This window comes from Thamnophis sirtalis, unplaced genomic scaffold (genome assembly GCF_051295495.1).
Source record: "Thamnophis sirtalis isolate CommonGarterSnake01/CBP01778 unplaced genomic scaffold, rThaSir2_p1.2 scaffold_4, whole genome shotgun sequence".
NCBI lineage: Eukaryota > Metazoa > Chordata > Lepidosauria > Squamata > Natricidae > Thamnophis > Thamnophis sirtalis.
The window spans coordinates 69749183-69770196 of NW_028261384.1; the positions used below are offsets into that span (position 1 = coordinate 69749183).

The 21014-nt window shown below is 41.3% G+C and overlaps 1 protein-coding gene across 5 annotated transcripts in view; it reads right to left on the reverse strand.

Annotated features, from left to right (window-relative positions):
- The window catches only part of ELMO1 (engulfment and cell motility 1), a 562024-nt gene extending 541481 nt beyond the window's left edge, over nt 1–20543 (reverse strand). The window contains exon 1 of one of the 5 annotated variants that reach the window (XR_015696387.1): nt 20314–20543. The gene's annotated coding sequence lies outside the window, so the exon portion shown is untranslated. Of the gene's footprint in view, nt 1–19270; nt 19419–19800; nt 19894–20313 lie in introns of those variants that run through there. The other 4 variants (XM_087713089.1, XM_087713086.1, XM_087713087.1 and 1 more) reach the window with 4 other exon arrangements.
- Nucleotides 20544–21014: the final 471 nt, after the last annotated feature.

A 21014-nucleotide genomic window follows, 5' to 3' on the forward strand; every position in this document is an offset into this window, starting at 1 on the left:
GCCTATTGGCTATAGAGGGACATGACCTCCCCCAGGGATGGCATGCCTCCCTCTGGCAAGAAAGAGACACCCCCCCCCAATAGGTACTTCATGGGACATTATATTGGGAAGATTTTGATGGGGGTCTGGGAAAAGATGACAAAAAAATACTATCTTAGGATTTTGTGCTGGTTGGCACCGTTAGAGGCCTTAACACATCCCAGTGTATTTAATTGGACAAGAAACCTAACATATAAAGACATTATAACAGAAGATGGCAATAGCATGGGAGAGAAACTTTGGCTATGAGATTGAAATGGGCAAATGGTGGGATCTATGGAGTAAGACTATTAAACTTACAATATCTACAGCATTTAAAGAAAACATATACAAGATGGTTTATAGACAGCACTTCCCCCCAACGAGGTTAGCCAAAATGTTTCCAGGTTATCTCCACTGTGTTGGAAATGCGGAAGAAGGGATGGCACATTCTACCATATTTGGTGGTCCTGTACTGAGGCCACGAAATACTGGAGAAGGATTCAAAAATGGCTAAAAGAGGTTACTGGGGCAAGCATGGAATGGAAACCCGCGAATTTTTTACTAAGCATAAAACCAGAAAACATGAGTAAATCAATATGGCATTTGAGCCTACATATAATTGTGGCCACAAGAATAACTTATGCACAATTTTGGAAATCTACTACCATACCGTCGGAAGATTCCATAATTAAAAAGATCTATGAATGTACAGAAATGGACAGAATGACAGGTTGGCTGAGGGACAAAGGAGAAACGGAACATTATCTTAGCTGGAACTTATGGTATATGTGGGCGACAAGGAGAACAGCAGGGACTTAAAATGGGGAAAGTTAAATAGCAGTTGTTAACAATGGGAACTAAAAGTGAACATGGGTATTGTAATAGATCCCTGAATTTTGTAACGAGAAGATGCGGCTTAGAGACCCAACAATGAGGAAGGAAAAAAAAAAGTTGGGCTGTGAATGACTGTCACCGCGGGGGGGGGGGGGTGTTGTATGTTTAAAATTGTATTTGTATTTGTATGTTTTATTCTTTAAAAAAATGTATAACCAATAAAGATTACTTTAAAAAAAAAAGATGCTGGAATGCGAATAGCACTGCTGCAGTTTGCCGCTCAACTGGTGACAATATATGTTTTAAAAATACCTTTGGCAATATTAGAAATTTGTTGTCCGGAATTTGAATGGATATTTTATACTATATATGCAGATAGTGCTATGTTAGGAACCAAAACAATTTCCAGCAATTATTAAATACTAAAATATTTATCATTCATTTATCCCCCCTCCCTCCCTCTCCCTCTCTGTTTATTAAAAGTGGGGCACTGGATGAAGACACTTTAGAACATGCAAATGTTAGTAGGAAGGTAAGAGGTATTATACACTCTGCTGCAAAGAATGAAAGTCAAAATATGCAAAAATAGTTATATATAAGAATGTGCGTCGGTTAATTTTGTTGTATGGAAGAGAGAGTTCATGCTAGGGAAAGCATCAAAGTAAGTTGAATGCATCAAGAATTATTTGCTTCAGAAGTGATAGTAATAAACCAAGACATATGCCCAAGGATGAATGAGTTCTTAATAAAGATCAAATATAAAAGTGAGTGACTTATACAAGAGAAAAACACTGAAGTAGTTGGCCCATATAGAATGAATGAGAATGGAACTGAAAAAATAGGTTGAGATAAGATGAAAGCTGAAAAAATGTGCTTGGAGAAGTTGATGACTTCCTCCATCAACTGAGAAAGTGTATGAAATAAGAAGCAAAATGAACAAAAATAATTACATGCATGGAGTATGGCTATAGTAGAAACAACTACCAGGGGTTCTGATATCTTGGCAAGGAAAAAGATATGATAGAGAATTTAGAAGAAGCACACAAATTCTATGAAGAACACTGTAATAGGGAAGGAAAACAAGGAACAAAGAGGAACTAGTATACAGAGGTCAAGTGGAAGAAACATCAGAAGACAGCGAAAGAAGCAGGAGAGAAGAACAGAGGCAAGAAAGAGAGAGAGCAGAGAAGGAAGGCGCGAGAGGGAAAAGTCAGATACAAACTAGAAGTAAAAGAAGCAATCTCAACTAAAGATGGATCAAGAAATAACAATTATGTCGATAAACTTGAATGGACTGAACTCACTAAAAAAAAAGAGCCCAGATGTTTAATATTCTTAAGAAATTGAAAGTAGACCAGATATGGGTTAATTGGTATAGAGGGTTGGAGCAAAGAAATAAAAAGCAATGAAAGAATAGAACAACTCTCAAAAATAATAATTATGAGTAAAACAAGGGGGTCATGATTGGTGAAATCAAATCAGGATGATAGCTGGCATATAGACTGTAGAATGATAGAGAAAAAAGAAAATGATATGAAAAAAAATGGACTTGTGGAAATAACACCTTCAAGAAAACATAAACTGGATTTGAAAGAGACACCTATAACAATAGAAAAAGAAAGGAAGGGAAGAAGGAAGGAAAGGAGGGGAGGGAGGAAGTAGAGAATGGAGGGATGAAGGAAAGGAAAGAAGTGGAGGGTGGGAGAGAGGGAGAGAGAAGGAGAGATAGTAGGAGAGGAAGAAGAAATGTGGAGGAGAGGTAGGGGAAGAAGAAAGAAGTAAGGAGAGGTGGGTGGAAGGGAGAGAAAGAAAAGGAGAGGAGGGAGGAAGAGAGAAAAAGAGAAGGAGAAAGGGTAGGAAGGAGAAGAAAGAGGGTAGAAGTAGGGGAGAAGTAAGGGAAGGAAGAAGGGGAAGGAGAGGAGGAAGGAAGGAAGTAGAGAAGGAAGGGAGGGAGAAAAGAAAAGAAAGAGATAATAAGGTGAGATGTGGAGGAGAGGCAGGGGAAGAAGAACGAAGTCAGGAGAGATGGGTGGGAGGGAGAGAAAGAGAAGGAGAGGAGGGAGGAAGTGAGAAAAAGAGAAGGAGAGAGGATAGGAAGGAGAAGACAGAGGGTAAGAGCAGGGGAGAAGTAAGGGAAGGAAGAAGGGGAAGGAGATGAGGAAGGAAGGAAGTAGAGGGAGGGAGAAAAGAAAAGAAAGAGAAAATAAGGTGGTGTCATAGCAGGTGTGAAGGATGGTAAATAATACATTCCAAATTATACCTTATACCCTTTTAAATGGAATAATAATAATAATATAAGAATGGCAAAGAAAAAGAATAACTATGTGAATGTATAGCTATAACTGTATGTAAGAGAATAGATGACAGTAAAAATATAAAGCACAATATAGGTAAATAATACTGGATCATAAGTAGCTAAGTACAAATAAATAAAGAAATGTATATAAAAATGGATAATGAGTAACGAGATTACGAACGCAAGATAGAAATGTATAGAAAGGAAAACACTAACTGCAAAGAAACCGATTCGGAACTGCTGTATGATATACGATGGAACTTATAGTTCCTATGTTGTTTTTAAGTTATGTGGTTATTTTTGTTAATGTGTTTATGTGTTCTGTTGATGTGCTTATGTGTATAAAATAAAAAAAATATTAAAAAAAAGAAACAACTTACAGTCTGCAAATATTATAGGTAGTTCTTGACCTTCCTTATAGTGGCACTGAAAAAAGTCACTGATAATCATTTTTCACACTTATGATTTTTGTAGCATTCACATGGTCACATAATTAAAATTCTGATGCTTAGCAACTAATTTATATTTATGACAGTTGCAGTCACGCAGGATCATGCAAGCAAAGCCTATGGGGAAGACAGATTCACTTAATTGTGTTACTAATTTAATATCTGTATTGATTCACTTAACAACTGTGGCAAGAAAGGTCATAAGGTGGGGTAAAAGTCACTTAACAATGACTCACTTAGCAACAGAAATTTTGAACTCAATTGTGGTCACGTCAAGTACTACCTGTATTTATTTATTTATTTATATTCCATCTTTATTATTTTTAATGCATAATTCAAGGCAGTGAACGTATCTAATATTCCTTTTCACTCCTACTTTCCCAACAACCCTGAAACATGAGTTGACTAAGAGATTATGACTGACCCAAGATCATCCAGCTGGCTTTCATGGCTAAGGTGAGAATAGAACTCATCGACTCCCACTTACTAGCCTGGTGCCTTAACCACTAGACCAAACTGGCTCTGGAACATGAATGGTTTCATTTACAAATAAATTCACTTATATTTCTTTTTCATTTACCTCTTATCTTTAACTTCTTCTGCTTGCTGTTTACCTTTTTTCTGTTCTTTGTTTTGCATTCTACAAAAACAAAGAATGAGACAAATATTTCTCAGCTTACAATTGTAATGGAGCCTGCCCATTATAATCACAAGTAGTGACAACCATTAAGCAAAATGGTCTCACGTAATGCTGCCCCTAACATGGCTAAATGAACACATGGTTTATTAAAAAGAATACAGGATACTTTAGGGGTTGGAAAGGGTCCTCTTACACTTCTTGAAGCACTGTGTGCTCTGCTTTAGTCCCTCAGGATCTCCACAGGCCAATGCAATGCAAGGTAATGCAAGGCTTAGCCTTCCTACAAAGGAACAGGTATTACAATAGTGAGCATGTAAAGAATTCAGTTTTTTAAGGAGGCACCATTTTTTTAAAAAAACTGTGTGAGTGAGTGTTCCTGGGTGCTGGGGAGGGCAGAAATGAGTGAAAAAAATTGGCCGTTTTTTGCTCAATCCCCCCTCCCCCCCGCCACCGGAGCACTTAATAAGCCTCCTAAAGGCTATGCATGCCCCCCCCTTTTTTTGACAAAAAACAGAGCCGTTTTTGGAAAAAAGGGCTGTTTTTGGGAGGTCTGCAGAGTGCAAATCTTTTTTTAAAAAATTGCCTCTTCAAAATCTTGGTGCATCTTATACTCTGGTGCGTCTTATAGTCTGAAAAATATGGTATATGAAAATGCAGGCAACACCTTTCATAGGTTACAACCTTTTGTGTAATTAGATAACTGTATCCTTGATTTCTGACAGCTAAGTATTATAACCCAGTTTTTCTATTGTCCTCTTACTGAGAAATTCCTTTCAGTTTTACAATTTTTTTTTTGCAATAATCTTGTATTCCCAAGACTTATTTTTTATAATTTTAAAAAAATCAGAATGATTTGAGGAAACTGTCAATTCTTAGTAAGTTCACTCTTATAATATGTACTCTAATGATCTTGTAGTTAAATATATAACTATTTTGAACAGCAATGATATAAATATTTTTGTTAACATATAAGCTTGTTATTATTTCAAAGAGGGTTTATAAATATCTTTCTTTCCCTTCCTATTTTTATTAGTTCTAAAATCAAAGATTTTCCAAAGTTGTAATTCTTCATTCACTAAGGTAATATTTAATTTAATTTTTCAAATAAACATCTTAATTACCATGCCTAGATGGGAAGATTGCAACTCAAATTGCACAATTATTACTAAGGTTTATAAACAAAATCTATTATTTTAACATGGAAACAAAGGTGTAAATAGTCGTAAATAAAAACATCACCTTCAAAAGAAAGGTTAAAGTTAAAATGCTTTCAATTCAGCATCCCCCTTATATTCTTACAATGCAGTCAGTATATTGTAAGTAAAATTAGATATATATAAAACAGTATAAATCAGTAGTGGGATTCACATTTTTTACTACCGTTCTGTGGGCATGGTTTTGTGGGCATGGCTTGGTGGGCATGGCAGGGGAAGGATACTATAAAATCTCCATTCCCACCCCATTCCAGGGAAGGATACTGTAAAATATCCATTCCCTCCCCATTCCAGGGGAAGGTTACTGCAAAATCCCCATTTCCTCCAGATCAGCCTGGACTCAGGAGGCAGAGAATAGATGGGGGCAGGCCAGTCAAAGGTGGTATTTACCGGTTCTCCGAACTACTCAAAATTTCCGCTACCGGTTCTCCAGAACTGGTCAGAAAGAACGTTGGTCCTTACCTGAACGTATCTTTTCAGTAGAATGGCAGGAGGGGCTACAACTGGGTTTAGACAAAGCCTGATTAGTCCAAAGACTGAAAGAAATTTCTTAAAGTATCCTTCCTTCCATGTTGGCTCCCAGTTTTCTTGAGGTCGAATGTTGAAAGCTGTAAGACACAACACAAGAAACAACAGACCACGTGACTGCCCCTCACCCACCCTAACCAGCTACACTCTATGTAACTAGGGCAGGATGTAGCCCCTCCCACCATTCTACTGAAAAGATACGTTCAGGTAAGGACCAATGTTCTTTTTCCAGTAGAGATGGTGGGAGGGGCTACAACTGGGACGTACCGAAGCTAGGTCCCAGGGAGGGATGGACCCCGGGGGAGGGGTGGTTGCCACTTATTGGAAGCGATGCAGCCTATAGTGCCAAATAAAGGAGGTTGGGGACGACCAAGTGGCCACTCTACAAATATCCTCAAATGGGGCCCTAGTGGCCCATGTGGCCATAGTGACAGCACTCTATGTGGAGTGGGCCGTAATCCCCTCTGGAGGCTTCATAGGCAGCAGTGATGGCCTGCTGTAACCATCTGCCAATTGTGGCAGAAGAGACCCTGGCCCCCAGGGTACTAGGTTGAAATGACAGGAAGAGGGCTTCAGACCGACAGAAAGATTACGTGCGCCTGAGATAGATGCACAATGTGCAGTGGACTTCTAGTCAGTGCCAAAGATGTTCTCTCTCATGAGAAAGAGATGGGCAAAAATTAGGGAGAATGACCTCCTGAGTTCTACGAAAAAGAAAATTGACCTTCGGGAGAAATGTCAGGTCCAGTTGAAGGACCACCCTATCTTGCTGGAATTGGCAGAGGTCATCCTTGGATGGCAGAGCCCCTAGCTCTGATATCTGTCTTGCTGACATAACGGCGAAGAGGAACACCACCTTTAGGGATATGAATTTGAGGTTCACCATTCTTAACGGTTTGAACGGTGCCTCCGTCAAAGCCCTAAGCACCAAAGGAAGGTCCCACGTGGGAACCAATGAACCGGTGGAGGGCGGAGGTTGGCCGCCCATTTTAGAAACTGTTTAACTAAGGGAATCTGTGATAGAGAAAAATGGCCATCCCCCGCTAGAACGAAGGACAGGGCTGCCGCCTGCAGGCATAAAGTGTTATGGGAGATACCTTCGTCTAAGGCCTTCTGCAGGAATTTGAGGACTTGGGCAACCGAAGCCTCTGTTGGGGGCAAGTTAAACCTCCTGCACCAGTTTACGAATGCCGACCGCATGGAATTATAAATCCATGTGGTCGACGGACATCTGGAAGCCTCAATAGTCGTTATGGCCTTGGCTGTCAGGTTTGCGTCCCTCAGGAGGCGCTGTTCAAATGCCAGGCAGTCAAGTGGAGCCACTGGGGCTCCAGGTAGATTAGGACCCCCTGACACAGGGCGATCTCCTGCTGAGGAATCCTCCATGGGGGAGATATGGACAGTTGGACAATGTCCGCAAACCAAGGCCGTCTGGGCCAATACGGAGCTAGCAGAATGATGTGTGCCCTCTCTACCACTACCTTTCCAGGGTCCCCAGGATTAAAAGGAGAGGGGGAAAGGCATAAAGTAGGCCTGGCAGCCATGAGCTTCTGAGGACATCTGTTCCCTCCGCATTCCGGGCCGGGAAGTTGGAAATGAACTGAGGCAGTTGTACGTTTGCCAGGCTTGCGAACAAGTCCACCAATAGTGTGCCGAAGCGATGGCAGATTTTGTGAAACAGTTCAGGAAGTAGTTGCCACTCGCTGTGGTTGACTGTTGCATGACTCAGCCAGTTGGCCTGATTGGCTGTGCCCGAGATGTGTTCTGATGTTATTGATGCCAGGTCTTTCTCTGCCCAGGAGCTGAGCTTCAGAGCCTCCAGCCAGAGACACTTGGAGTGAGTCTCCCAACGGTTTATGTGTGCCTTCATGGCTACGTTGTCCTTCAGAAGGAGCACACGGCGATAGTCGAAGTCCTGGTGATAGGGGAACTGTCTGCAATGAGTTGCTCATGTACTGTTGTTGATAGGGGATGAGTGTCCATTGTAGTGCCTGGGAGTGAAGACGGGCCCAGGGCACTATCCCTATGCATGACACCATCTTGCCCAACAAGCGGGCCAAGGTCAGGATGGAAACTGACCGCCTTGCATGAACCTGATGTGCCAAGGTCTGGAAGTTGGTGAGACATTCTGAAGAAAGTTGGACTAGTCCCGCTACAGAGTCTATTACTGCGCCCAGATGAAGATTCTTTGTTGTGGGAGAGAGATGGCTTTTGGGGAAGTTTACAGAGAACCCCAGCGACTGTAAGGTCTGGATGGTCAGATGCAGGTCATGGACCGCTTGCATGTGTGATTGGGCCTGAACGAGTACGTCATTGAGATAACATTGGAGTCTCACTGGAGAAGCTCACAGTGAGCCGCCAATGCTGCCAAGACCTTGAACGTGCAAGGAGCAGAGGCTAGGCCAAAGGAAAGAGCCCTGTACTGGAAGTGCCGCCCGCTGTGAGAGAACCGGAGGAATCTGCGATGGGCTGGCAGAATCAGGATGTGCAGATAGGCTTCCATCAAATCTACGGACGCCAGAAAATCCCCCCACCAGATCCTCAGGAGGATGGACCTGAGGGAGGACATCTTGAAGTGCCTGTAACTAGGTAGGAGTTGAGGCGCTTCAGGTCCAGAATAGCCCGCCAGCCCCCCAAACTCTTCAGAACTATGAACAGGTTGGAGTAGTGGCCCAACTCGTACTCCGCCACTGGGACCGGTTCTACTGCCTGAATGTCCAGCAGATGTTGTATGGCCAGATCCATTAGGCGGCATTGTTCCAGATCCCAGGATAGAGGAAAGGTTCTGAAGAGTATTGGGAGTGGGGTGAGGAATTCCAGATGGAGGCCGCTCCTGACGGTGGACCTGATCCAGGCACCTGATGTCATCTGGTCCCACTGATCCGCGAACAATGCCAGGCGGCTGCCAATCAGCAAACTCGGGTTGGAGTCATTTCCCTTTGTGGAAGGGACGGCTGCCCCCCCCCCCACGTGAAAGGGCCACCTAGACCATCCCTGGTACTTCCCTCTGTCCTGATAAAATGGACACTGACTCTGCCTATTGGACCTATATGGGAAGTACCGCTGTTGCCGGTAGTCTGGATCAGGTGTCCTGAAAGAAGGCCTATGGTAAGGAGCTGGGCGAGTATCCGGCTTCTTGGTGTTAATGGGTCGAACCTTTTTCTTATCTTTATTCTCAATGAGAATTGGGTCTAGAGATTCTCCAAAGAGATTGGAACTTGTGTATGGAGCCGCTGCTAGATTCCATTTGGACTTGTTGTCCATTTGCCAACTACGGAGCCACAAAAGACACCTGCATGCCACCAAGGTGGATAAGGCCCGGGACACGAACTTAATAGAGTCCAGAGTGGTGTCCGCAGAAAACTGTGTGGCAGAAATGATTTTGGTGAGGTCTTGGTGAAGATGCTCATCCTGGACCGGGATGCGATCCTGTAATTGGTGAAGCCACATGACTACTGTGAGATTAAAGTAGGATGCCGCCGCAGCTGATTTAATTGCCCAGGAGGAAGCGTTGAAGTTCTTACACAAGGTAAGTTCTGCATGCTTGTCCTCAGATTTTAGCTTATCGGCCACATTCCCTGACAACACCATTGAAGAATTGGCTAGCGCTGCTATAGGAGCATCTACCGTAGGTAACTGAAGGTCCTGGGAGAAAATCTGCTCCATATTGTAGTAGCGGCGATCATTGCTCCCAGGATTGGGTAGAGTGGAAGGACGGGCCCACTAGTTTTTGACCACCTCAAGAAACAATGGTGGGGCTGGAACCTCCTCCTTATCCACATTGGTGTTCATGAACATAGCCAGATTAGGATCCCTAGGTTGAGACACAGAGGGAGCCCCCGTTGCTATCTTAATGGTCTTCTTAGCCTTATGAAGAAGAGGCTTGAACATCAGGGGCGAAAAGAGTCCAGGAAAGGCCGGGGGATCAGGAGGAACAGTGTCCTCATCCACAGACAACCTCATATCTTGGTGTGTGTCCTCCCCTAGAACAGATCCCTCGCTGACTACTGAGGGAGAAGGTGGCCTAGCATGACTCTGTCTATGAGAAGAAGATGGAAATCTATGATACCTGGAGTCAGAGCACTGCCTCCCCTCCCCCTGGAAGGAACATTCCCATTGGGAAAGGCCTGATATAATGCCCTATGTAATGGCTGAAGATATGAGCCTCCTGATACTTTCAGGCAGAAGCTCTAGATCCTCCAGGTCTTCATCAGATGTCCCTGCAGTTGAAGAGACTGGAGGGACTAGGTGTGACACCTGAAGATAATCCTGAGATCCACCTTCCAGTGGATCCTCTCTTCCACCCCTGTACGATCTCGGAGAGATGGGAGGGGAAGGAGACACCTGTTGTCTGCGAGGTCTAGCAGGGGAGATCGAGGGGCTGAAGGGGATGAAGGCCTGAAGTCCCCGAGAGGAGATCCTGAGTGATGAGAGCTAGGCCTACCTGGGGATCTGAACCTGCTAGGGGAGTTGGGCCTAGCAGACTGGACCTACTTCTCCTCCCTGGCCATCCAATTTTCTAAGGCCTTTTGCCTCCTTAATTCATCCCTAACTGTGGCTCTGGAAGGGTGCTGGTCAGCAGATGGCTTGGAAGCAGCTTTTCATGGTTCTGGGCCTACCCTGCCCCACTTTTCCAGTTTTGCTTTGTGCCTCAATAGTGTCCTCTGCTGGGTCAGGTGCACCACGAAGTTGCTTGAGGCCCTGTAACACCTACCAGTGCCTGGCCCTGTTCAGGGGACTGGGGCCGTGCCTGTTGTTTCACTTTATGCCTGCTGGCCTCAGTTTATGGCCGCGATGCATGTTTACAGGGGACTCAAGATGTAACTTACCAGCCTCGATGTATGACCGCAATGCAGGCCATCAGGCACACAAGGTAGAAAATGGCCACCTCCACATGCATCCACAAAATGGCCACCATGCCTTGTGGAAGAATAAGAAGAAGCCTCCCTGGCTCTAACAGCACTGGGCTGACAGCCGGCTTCACGGCTAGTTAATCCTCATTAAATCATCAGGAAGCTAAATTCAAGCTGCGGCTTGTCTCTTCGAGCCGTAACGCTCCTTTGCGAGCTGCGGCGCTGCCTTTGAAGTTGTGGCTGCTATTCAAGCCACGGTGCACTGTTTTCATGCTGCAGTGCTGTTTTCAAGCCGCGGCACGCTTTTCCAAGCCATGGCGCATTGTTAGGAGCCATGGCAAATCTTTTAACATAATGCGATGAAAGGGCTACAAGGGTGTAGGTGAGTCACCCTCCACGCAAGAAGCCAGTAATAGCTCCCTTCGGCTGCTAGACTAGGAGCCTATCACCCCTTCACACCCAGGGATTAGGCAGGGCTCCCCAAGGCCCAGAGGTAGGAATCTAGGGCTATCCTACCTCCTTCTGAGAGAGACAAAATGGTCTCTGTGGCCAGCAGCCAGAAATTTGGAATTTAGATTAACCAATTAATCGAATAAATTATAAAACAACAAGGTTACAGTACCTCGAATGGAGCCAAAGCTAGTGTTTGGATCAAAAACTGAGAGGAAACTGGTAGCCAATAGGGAAGGAAGGATACTTTAAGAAATTTTCCTCAGTCTTTTGACCAATCAGGCTTTGGCTAAACCCAGTTGTAGCCCCTCCCGCCATCTCTACTGGAAAACCTGCTGAATACCAGCTCTGGTATAAACACTCCCAAATTCTTTCAAAATTCAAGAGCATTGATACAATCTGTTTTGACTCTGTTTAGCAGAGTGTAAAACCAAAAATTCAAGCAATGAAGAATGAACACAATTATCATTCTTTAGCGGTGATTACAAAAAAAATTATTAAAATGTAAATGTTAGTACATCTAAAACAATCACATTTGACAAAGTAATGAAGCCTTAATCTCTTTTAACTGTAACAAAGGTAGTATATATCAGGGACCACCAAATTCATAACTTTAAATCATGCGGACCACTAATATGATTTTTTTAAAAAGATAAATAGTATTTAGTGCAATATAAAAAATGCAAATAATTTTTCTGCAGATCACCAAAATTTTCTCTTGGACCACCAGTGGTTCATGGGCCACCGGTTAGTGACCAATGCTATATAAGCTTGCTAATGACTGCTACCGATATAAACAATCAATGTTTATATTCCCAAAAATGCTTTTTAAGAAAAATCTCATCATAATAATACTGTGAATAATTTAATAAAATAAATATTTCAATCTCAGTATTAGAAACAACAATGGAGGTAACTGACTTTCATTTTGTCAACTATTCCTACTCACATGCCAAAAATGACTCTTCCTATGTCTTGAAATCTAGGCACTCTTTTTCACCAGTATCTAAAAGATCTTCAAATACACTATATTGCCAAAAGTATTCACTCACCCATCCACATAATCAGACTCAGTTGTGAATGAATACTTTTGGCAATATAGTGTATATTTGTACACTCCTCCTGATAATGTATTAGTTACTTCTACCACCAGTTCAGTGGTGGGTTCCGGATCCTGTTGCAACCGGTATGGTTGCAACGGGGCCCGGCGTCCTCTACATGAATGTGTGCAGTGTGTGCGCACATACGTGTAGCACGTGCATGCATCTTACCTTCCAGCGATACCTCCACCAGCCTCCGTGATGCTCCAGCTGCTCGGCAGAGCTTGCACAGACGCTGTATGTGCCATGCGCATCACGGAAGCACCGAAGGTTTAAAGGACAGATAAGGAGTGCGGGGAGGCAGGTGGGCCCTCCAGAGCACTGTACTGGAATGGTATCTGGTGCTCCGGGCAGGCTCTGGTACGCCTGTACTGGGGCATATCACCTGCAACCCACCACTGCACCAGTTCATGCAAATCTTCCTATAACATTCTTTTTCATATCCTTCCTCTTTATCTTGCTACAGCACACCAGATTTTCATCGAGAATGTTCCTTCTTTCTTTTATTCTACCCATTAGTTCAAATGACTACAATATGCAATAATTGTAAACTATACTAAAAATGAAGCCAGCAACAGGAAGCATTAGGCAACCATAAGCTATGCGGGTTCATAATACAAACTAAACTTCCTAAATTAGTATTTTCTCTGCAAATTGTACTGTATTTGGATTCCAGGGGGAGTAATTAGAATGAAGTATAATTTATTAGAGTCAACAAATAAACATTTATTAGTATCAAATAAAATATCTACCTTCCACTCTAGCAGTAATATTAACTTTTGAGGTAAATTATGGCTTTTTACAGTATTAGTCTTACTGTTAAAAGCATAATAGAATGCACAAAGTTTAATGCATAAATCACAGAAATAATGTGTTTCTTTGTATTTTGGACCCCATTTTTGTAAATCATCATGCTAAGCCAATTATTGTACCATTTTTTAAAAGTTTTAATATTTGTAGCCTTTTGATCTCTCAGAAGCTGAAAAATACTTTTAACAGGACTTTGCAAATTAAATAAAATATGGAAGATGTTTCAGTATCTGATCTCAAATAAAATATAATTTAGATGGAGATCTAAATTAGAAAACAAATTCATTTATTTGAATTATTTATGTAATCTGGAGTCATGAAAAGAGAGAAGTGGCTATAATCCTTAACAACGTATAAGTACACTTTTTAAAAATGCAATTAATCCGTACATGTTTTTAAAAACCTTTCATAAATAAAAAATGGCACCCAATATTTGCATAAAATAAATAAAAAATTGCTTACTTCAACCTCAATAAAACAGTCCAACTTGAAGCTTTTGGTAAAATGCTTTGAGTTTTTCATGTTTCATGTTCTGACAGAACAAAACTTATAATGGCTAGGTATTCCACTGGAATGTTCCAGTGTTCTGATCATAAATAACAACATAAATAAATTTGAGCCTTATTATATATATTTGAGTTATCACCAGGATCAGAAGAGTGAGATAGAATTAAACAGTGACTATTACATATCTGCCAACCAACTTCCAGAAAAATTGACTAAAAGAGTATTAAGAACAACTTTGAAACTATTAAAACAAATTGATGAATGAAACAGCGGTGATACTTCATCATCCATTGAAAAACAAATTTAAATCAGAAACTATCAAAAAAAAACCCATACTTCAACATAATCCTAAAGTACTGAACTAACACAGTTACAAAATCAAAGCCTATCTCTTTAATATTACTTTCAATTAATGCCCTTCCTGTTCCCAATTTTTAGATAAGCCATTCAACCTGCTTAAGAAAATAAAGCAAAAAATTTAGTTTTTTATTATTGTTGCACTTTCTTTATATGAGAAGGAACTCATCTCTCTAGAGATCTTTCCCTCCTGTCCATATTTGCATACAAAGCTGAACAAATCAGCTCAAACCATGTGTGTTTCATCACTGAAATAGGAAAGGCACTGATTTTTAATCTAAAGATACAGACTTTTCCTTCAAATCAATTTTAGGTTATTTTAATTACAGGTGTATATTGATTTTTAAAAGATAATTATTTTGTATGTGACCTAATTAAATATTTCAAAACTGTACCAAACATGAAAATAGGACACTAAACATGAGATGCCTTTTGTGCCATGTGGAAGTTACATTACTATTTGTTCATTTATAGTTATTAAGGCATACATATTGACTAGGAACACCTAACTGTTTACATTTTTCTACACAGTAACCTGCATCCTATTAACAGTGTAGAGCACACTGAAATGCCACAACTGCTTTACACATTCACCGATTGCAGACAATCTTACCAGGGGTAGGTTCCAGCAGGCACTACTGCCGATTCACCTGTGTGTGCGCCATGCACACGTGCTTGATGTGCACGCATGTGCAATGCAATAAAAACTGTTCTGCGTATACACAGAACCAAACAAGATAATGGCACCTATGTCCAGAAAACCAGTTTGTGGCAGATCTGGGTCGCTGCCGGTTTCAGTGACCCAGGCTGCCAAACCACTACCGGTTCGACCAAACCAGTCCGAACCGGTAGAAACCCACCACTGAATCTTACCCTAATTCCTTCATTGTTTCAGTATACAGGTAATCCTCAAGTTATGAATGTAATGGAGCCTGCCCACTCTGTTCGTAACCCAAGGATTCGTTGGAGTGAATCTCGTACCTTGAACTCCCTCCTTTTGCCCACGCATTCGCTAATCAAATGCGAGGCTCATTAAGTGCGTATGAGGCATTTCAGGGTGGGGAAGGCCATGGAGGGCCTAGTGATGGAACAGGCCACCTTACAACAACCCAAGGCCCCCCCGACCCACTGAAAGGTCTCATGACAATTCCTCCCCCCCCTCAACCTGCAGTGGTGGATCACTTACCTTGGGAAGCTGTAGCAAGCAGTCTCCTCTCCAGCCTCTCAGCCATGTGTGTCCCTCTGACACTGCATTCAGGCCTCCTTATATTTCGCCTGGCACATTGCTGGCCAAAATGGAGCTTCTGAGTGGTGGATCTGCCCTTCAGAAGCTCCATTCAGGCGTTCAGGAGGCCTTGCATGGCTTGTTGCAGATCTGCCTCCAGAAGCTCCATTTTGGTTGGCAACATGCCAGGCAAGGCCTCTGAATTCCCGAACAGAGCTTCTGAGGGGCGGATCCAAGAAGTTCCATCTTGTATTTCTAAACCATATTATCAAATGGTTTTCGTGGTGATGTACAAAAGGCAAGAAAATAAGTTACTAGAAACAGCCATCAAAAGGCACTAAAGCTAAAGCAAATTGAGAGTAGGGAAAAACAGAAGCACTCACTAGAACAGAGCTGAATATTAGAGAAAAAGATGTTCCAGAGCACAAATCCTTAAACCAAAAAGGAAGAGTAACATCATCATTCTGGAAAAAGTTGCAACTGCTTTCAGGCAATGCCAACAGGTTGGAATGGAACCTTACACAAACTCTGAAGTAGCTTTTTCTCTTTTTATATTTTCTCTTTCTCTACATAGCCTTTCCTAAACTGGATAAACAATTTCATAGGTACAAAAGTGATGAAACTAAAAAGATAAAATTGTTGAATTTAGAAAGCTGGATAAATAAATAAAAAATTCACAAATTAACTAAGTTGTGTTACACACAAAGATTATTACTTACTGTATTTTTAGGAATATAAGATGTACCGGAATATAAGACCCACCAATGTTTTGAAGAGGCAAATTTAAATAAAAAAGTTTTTGCCCTCTGCAACCTCCCCAAAATGGCCCATTTTTCGTGAAAATGGGCCCATTTTTGGGTTGTTTTTTTAAAGGGCATGAATAGCCCTTAGGAGGCTTGTAGAGTGTTCCTGGAGGGGGGGGGGCAAAAATGAGCAAAAGAATGGCCAGTTTTTCGTGAAAATGGGCCCATTTTTTATTTTTAAACAGAGCATAAGGAAGGTTACAGAGCACTCTTGGGGATGGGGGGGGCAAAATTGAGCAAAAAAATGGCCCATTTTTTACTCATTTCTGCCCTCCCAAGCGCAGGAGCTCTCTGAACACCTCCTATTATACGAACCAAATGTTATGGCAAAAAAATAGTTCTGATTTTGAAAAGACTGAAAATGATTAAGGTAAAAAGATTACTTGGCTAGTTGGATCAATGATCTAACTTAGTTCAGATCCACAGCACCGCCAAAAAGAAACTTATATTAATAATATGTAGCATGCTGAGCTTGGAACAGACACATCTGTATCACAGAGAAAAAATTGTAACATGTTCAATGACCTCATCAATATCTAAAGACATAATTTGCAAGTCTGTATGGGAAAACAAAACATTCATCACATTTGTTCAACTGTTATTATCTCAGTAAGACTTCTTTGAATTGCATAAGCGATCCCAATAAAAAACAACCTTGATTATATATTTTGTTCAAAATGTAGAACAGTTGAAAATAGATTGGCAGCCTACTGTAAGGTCTAATCAAAAGAAAACCAATATGTATAGCCTATTAGTAAAAAGAAATTAAGAAGGACTCACTGGAGTGATCCTAATTACTCAAGACTGCAAAGGAACAGAATTTCCAGATGTCCCATTACTGTTAACAGTTTTTCTTATTCAGTAACATGAAAGGCTCTCAGAACACAAAGGATATTCTATTTTCAAGCAGTACAACATAGATCTAACATTTCCCACAGTCAATATTATCACTTACAGACTTTAGGTTTTAAAAATAAGAACTGAAATGGGGGAGGGGGATGCATAATTCTTAATTGTCAATATGGAAATGAGATTACATCCTAAACTATTTTCAATACTTTAATCTTCATGTCAAAAAAATCCTGCATGAATTCACATTTCACAATCCAAAAGATTTCAGTAAACAAAGAGAGGAAGGAAGGGTGGAGCAGCACCACACAAGCAAACATTTGCTTGGTAGTTTGCTATAGAAGGACACTGTCAGGAAGTGCCATTGCATAAACCATTGTTTCAGCTACAAGCCAATAAGAGAATAAACAGCAGACCAAAAATGTAAAATGAAGAATAGAAATGATTATTATAAAACACGCATTGCTACTAGAAATATACATTTACAGAAGTTACAAGCAGAACCTAAATGCTACAAAGCTGCAACAGAACTACATGGAGTAAAGAAGCTACAGACTGTAGCTGAACTGGAAAGTAATATGACTATTTTACACATATTGTTAAAAGTGCCTCCCACACCATTTGGGAGATATATACCATACATATACTATTCATATAGAACAAAGGAAGAAATCTTAAACACAGAAGATAAATAATACTTATTACCCTTGCTAAGGTTAATGTTTATACTACATACCCAAATATAAAAATTACTTGATATGCATATTCTTGTAAAGTATTAGTATGAGGTTTACTCATTTACAGAACATATCTAAGCAAGCTGTTGCCTCAAGCCATTCAGTGCTAAATAATATATACACATTAATAGTTTGACATGTTAATTATATTGCTTTGTTCTGTAAATTAAAAAAATCATACTATCCCATATAATGTTGTTTTGACCCAAGCCCTACATGCTTAAAGCAATATTCAATACAATGTGCAAATATAGGACCTGAAATAAATAGGAAAACTCAAATAATCTTATAATAAATGTATAAGAAAGATTGCCAAGACACTGTAAAACCTTACCGCTTAAATCCCCCCAATGGAATGAGTTTAGTTAATTAGTTGGAATTACCATAAGAATGGTGCAATAAATTCAACAAAGAAATGATAGGAGAAGAGAATCAGATTCTTTATAAAGTTCTGTATTTTAGTCTATTGCTGTCCATTTCTAACCTCTGTTTCATTTTTAACCATATATATTGCTTAGCTAAATGCAATAAAATTAACATACAGGATAATATTCCAGGACATTTTGCAGGCTTAAAATTGTTACATTACTAAATTCAAAAGTACAAACTTGCACAAAATACATTATTTTCAGAGTACACTGTAATTTATAAAGCTTCCTACCATGATGAGTTTACAGTTAATCTGACACAGGGAAACATAAAAAAAAAAGTTTTATGGGAAAGAGAATTTGAAGAAGCCAAAAACAAATCCTTCATAGAATTGTTTAGAAAGACAAATCCAAGAATACTGGTCAGTAAGAAATAAGGAACACTTGAAAAAAGATTACAAAACAAGGAACTACAGAATTATCATGTCAGAGGTCTCAGTCATGGCACATGGCACTTACAAAGATAAAATCTGAGCCAATCAGTTGAATGAGCTTTGCTTCCAGGCTGTTGACTTTTAAGTATAATTTATATTCAGGAATGGCCTTGGAGCAAAGTCTACATTTTGGATAAAGAGGACAGTTTGAAAGAGGGGTCAAAGAGGCCATCTAGGTCAAAATTGAACAGCACTCGCTCAACAGAGGGGGAAGGATACAGCATCATCTATCTCCAATCCACAACACAGTTCCAAGAAGGCTACACACACATTTGCACTTCTCAGGTGACTGTGAGGACACAGATAAACCTCCAAGTGGCCTCAAGGACTCTCTAAAAAGAATTCAAATGATCAGCTGTCTGCAAGGAGTTTAAATTCTTCCATTCCCCACCATCCAGTCAGAGCTGAAGAAGCTTTGTAGATGAGAAGCAAAACATCTTCAAAGAACAACAAGAAAGTTCAGTTGCCTCTTGAAAAAGCACCTTTGGGACAACTATGAGCTGGATGACTGAGAATCTCTATAGACAATTGGCCCCACATTGGTATAGATAGCTAGGTTCAGGTAACAAATAAGTCAATTATTTAATGTATTATATCTGTGCTACTATATGGAAGATGAAGCTTAAATATTCAGCTCCACACACACACACCCCCAAATGTTTTGGATACAACTTTTTGTTTACTTTCTGGTAAACAAAATGAAACTTTTTAATCCAATCATTACAACTCTTTTACCTTTTCAGATGCCACTAGTATTCTAGAAATTTTGGTAATAAAAGGCAGTTTGCTCTGGGGAAGAGAATAGAGAGCAGGCGTTTCACACGTGCGGAATTAGAAGTCAAGCGCAGGAACAGAGGCTCTTGGTTAAAAAAAAGAAACAATGGAAGATTGGCTGAGAAAGGAAGCACTTTCTTGCTTTCTTCTTGAAACCAACGCTTACAACAGCCAGTGGCCGCTACTTAGGGCAGCACCCTAAAGGCGGGAAGTTGGGAAATGACACCTCCCGCCGCCGCCTTGATGACTCTCGAAGTGGGCCAATTGTGGGCAAGTACCAGTCACCCCGAGGACCGCGGGAATTGGTGGAATTGTATTCCACCAATGCAATCAGCACCAATGTCCTGAGCTCGGTGCTTTCCCCCCTAGGTACTACGAACTCTTGCCGTGTTTAACAGAACCTCTCCTCCCCATTTCTTTTGTTTTTATTTTTGCCTTTGCTAACATTTCCGACCTACCCCAGGAAATCGTGGCAGAATTCAAGAACCAACCTTTCCCTTGAGATCTATTCAGGTTCCTTACAACCAGCAGTGGGGAGAAGGCAGTACTGGAGACACTCTACGATAGCAACCTCGCCACATATTGCCTCGCGACGCCGGGACACCATCGGTATATCACCCCTTTGACGTTTTCATTCGCGGGAGCTATCGCACCCAGACCCCCTTCCCCGCCTCGCTCTCAGTGCTACAATTAAGGGCGGGGATCCATCTGTTGTTGCCACGCATCACATTTCCCACGCATTTTCAATACGAGTTAGAGTCCTGCCAGCGCAGGTGGCGTCATTCTTGTTACAATACCCGGGCAGCATCATAATGCCTTGAGGCTTGCAAGCGCCCTTCATATTCAGTAGTCTACACAGAGGGACTTGACGTTCTTGATAAGCAATAACAAAATGCTGTAGCTTTTTCCCTTCCCCTTCCCTCAGCAGTCCTCATCTCCAGCCAAACACACGCCTCTGGCAAGCCACGCTCCTTCCTCCTCCCACTAGTCAGAAATTAAAGTACCTTTTTCTAAAGTAGAATCAGTTCCACAAAGTGCAGAGCTAAACAATGAAGTTGGCTGCCCTGGGGCAGAAGGCGAGACCACCAACAGTACCTCCTACCGCCTCCACCACTGAAGTTCGGCTTTTGCCGCGGCTTGTTTTGATGCTTCTGATCCTCCTTTTCTCTTTCTATTCCATCCGTAGCCTCTCGAGCACTTATAAAGCTCCCAGCCGTCGTCGCTGCAGCCGCTACTGCTGTCGCTGCTCTCACTTCCTCTTCCTCCCTCCTGCTGGCCGGAGGCACGATTTGCATTTCCAAGAAGCTGCTAAAAATTAGATAGGCGCGAATCTCAATGGGAAAGAAGAATTAAGACATTTGGGGAGTTCGTTCTGTAAATCTCGAATCGCAATCCCACCCTTAATCACATTTATTGAAATGTAAATTGCAAAGAGCTCAGTAAAATTAGAACAGTCTTGTCCAGGACTCCATACAATCAAATTCGCATGCATTTATGTATTGTGTATGTGTGTATTTCTGCCTTTCTACCTACCTATAAGGTACATCTTGAAATGATGTAGAGTAAATTGTGCGTGCGTGTATGTGTACAAATTGCTGTATTGAACAACTTGTGATCTTGCAGTAGGATGTTCCGTGCTAGTAACAGAAAATAGCTGTCAAATTCTAGCTCAAACAGTTTTCAGCTTCAGAACGGTATCGCAGTT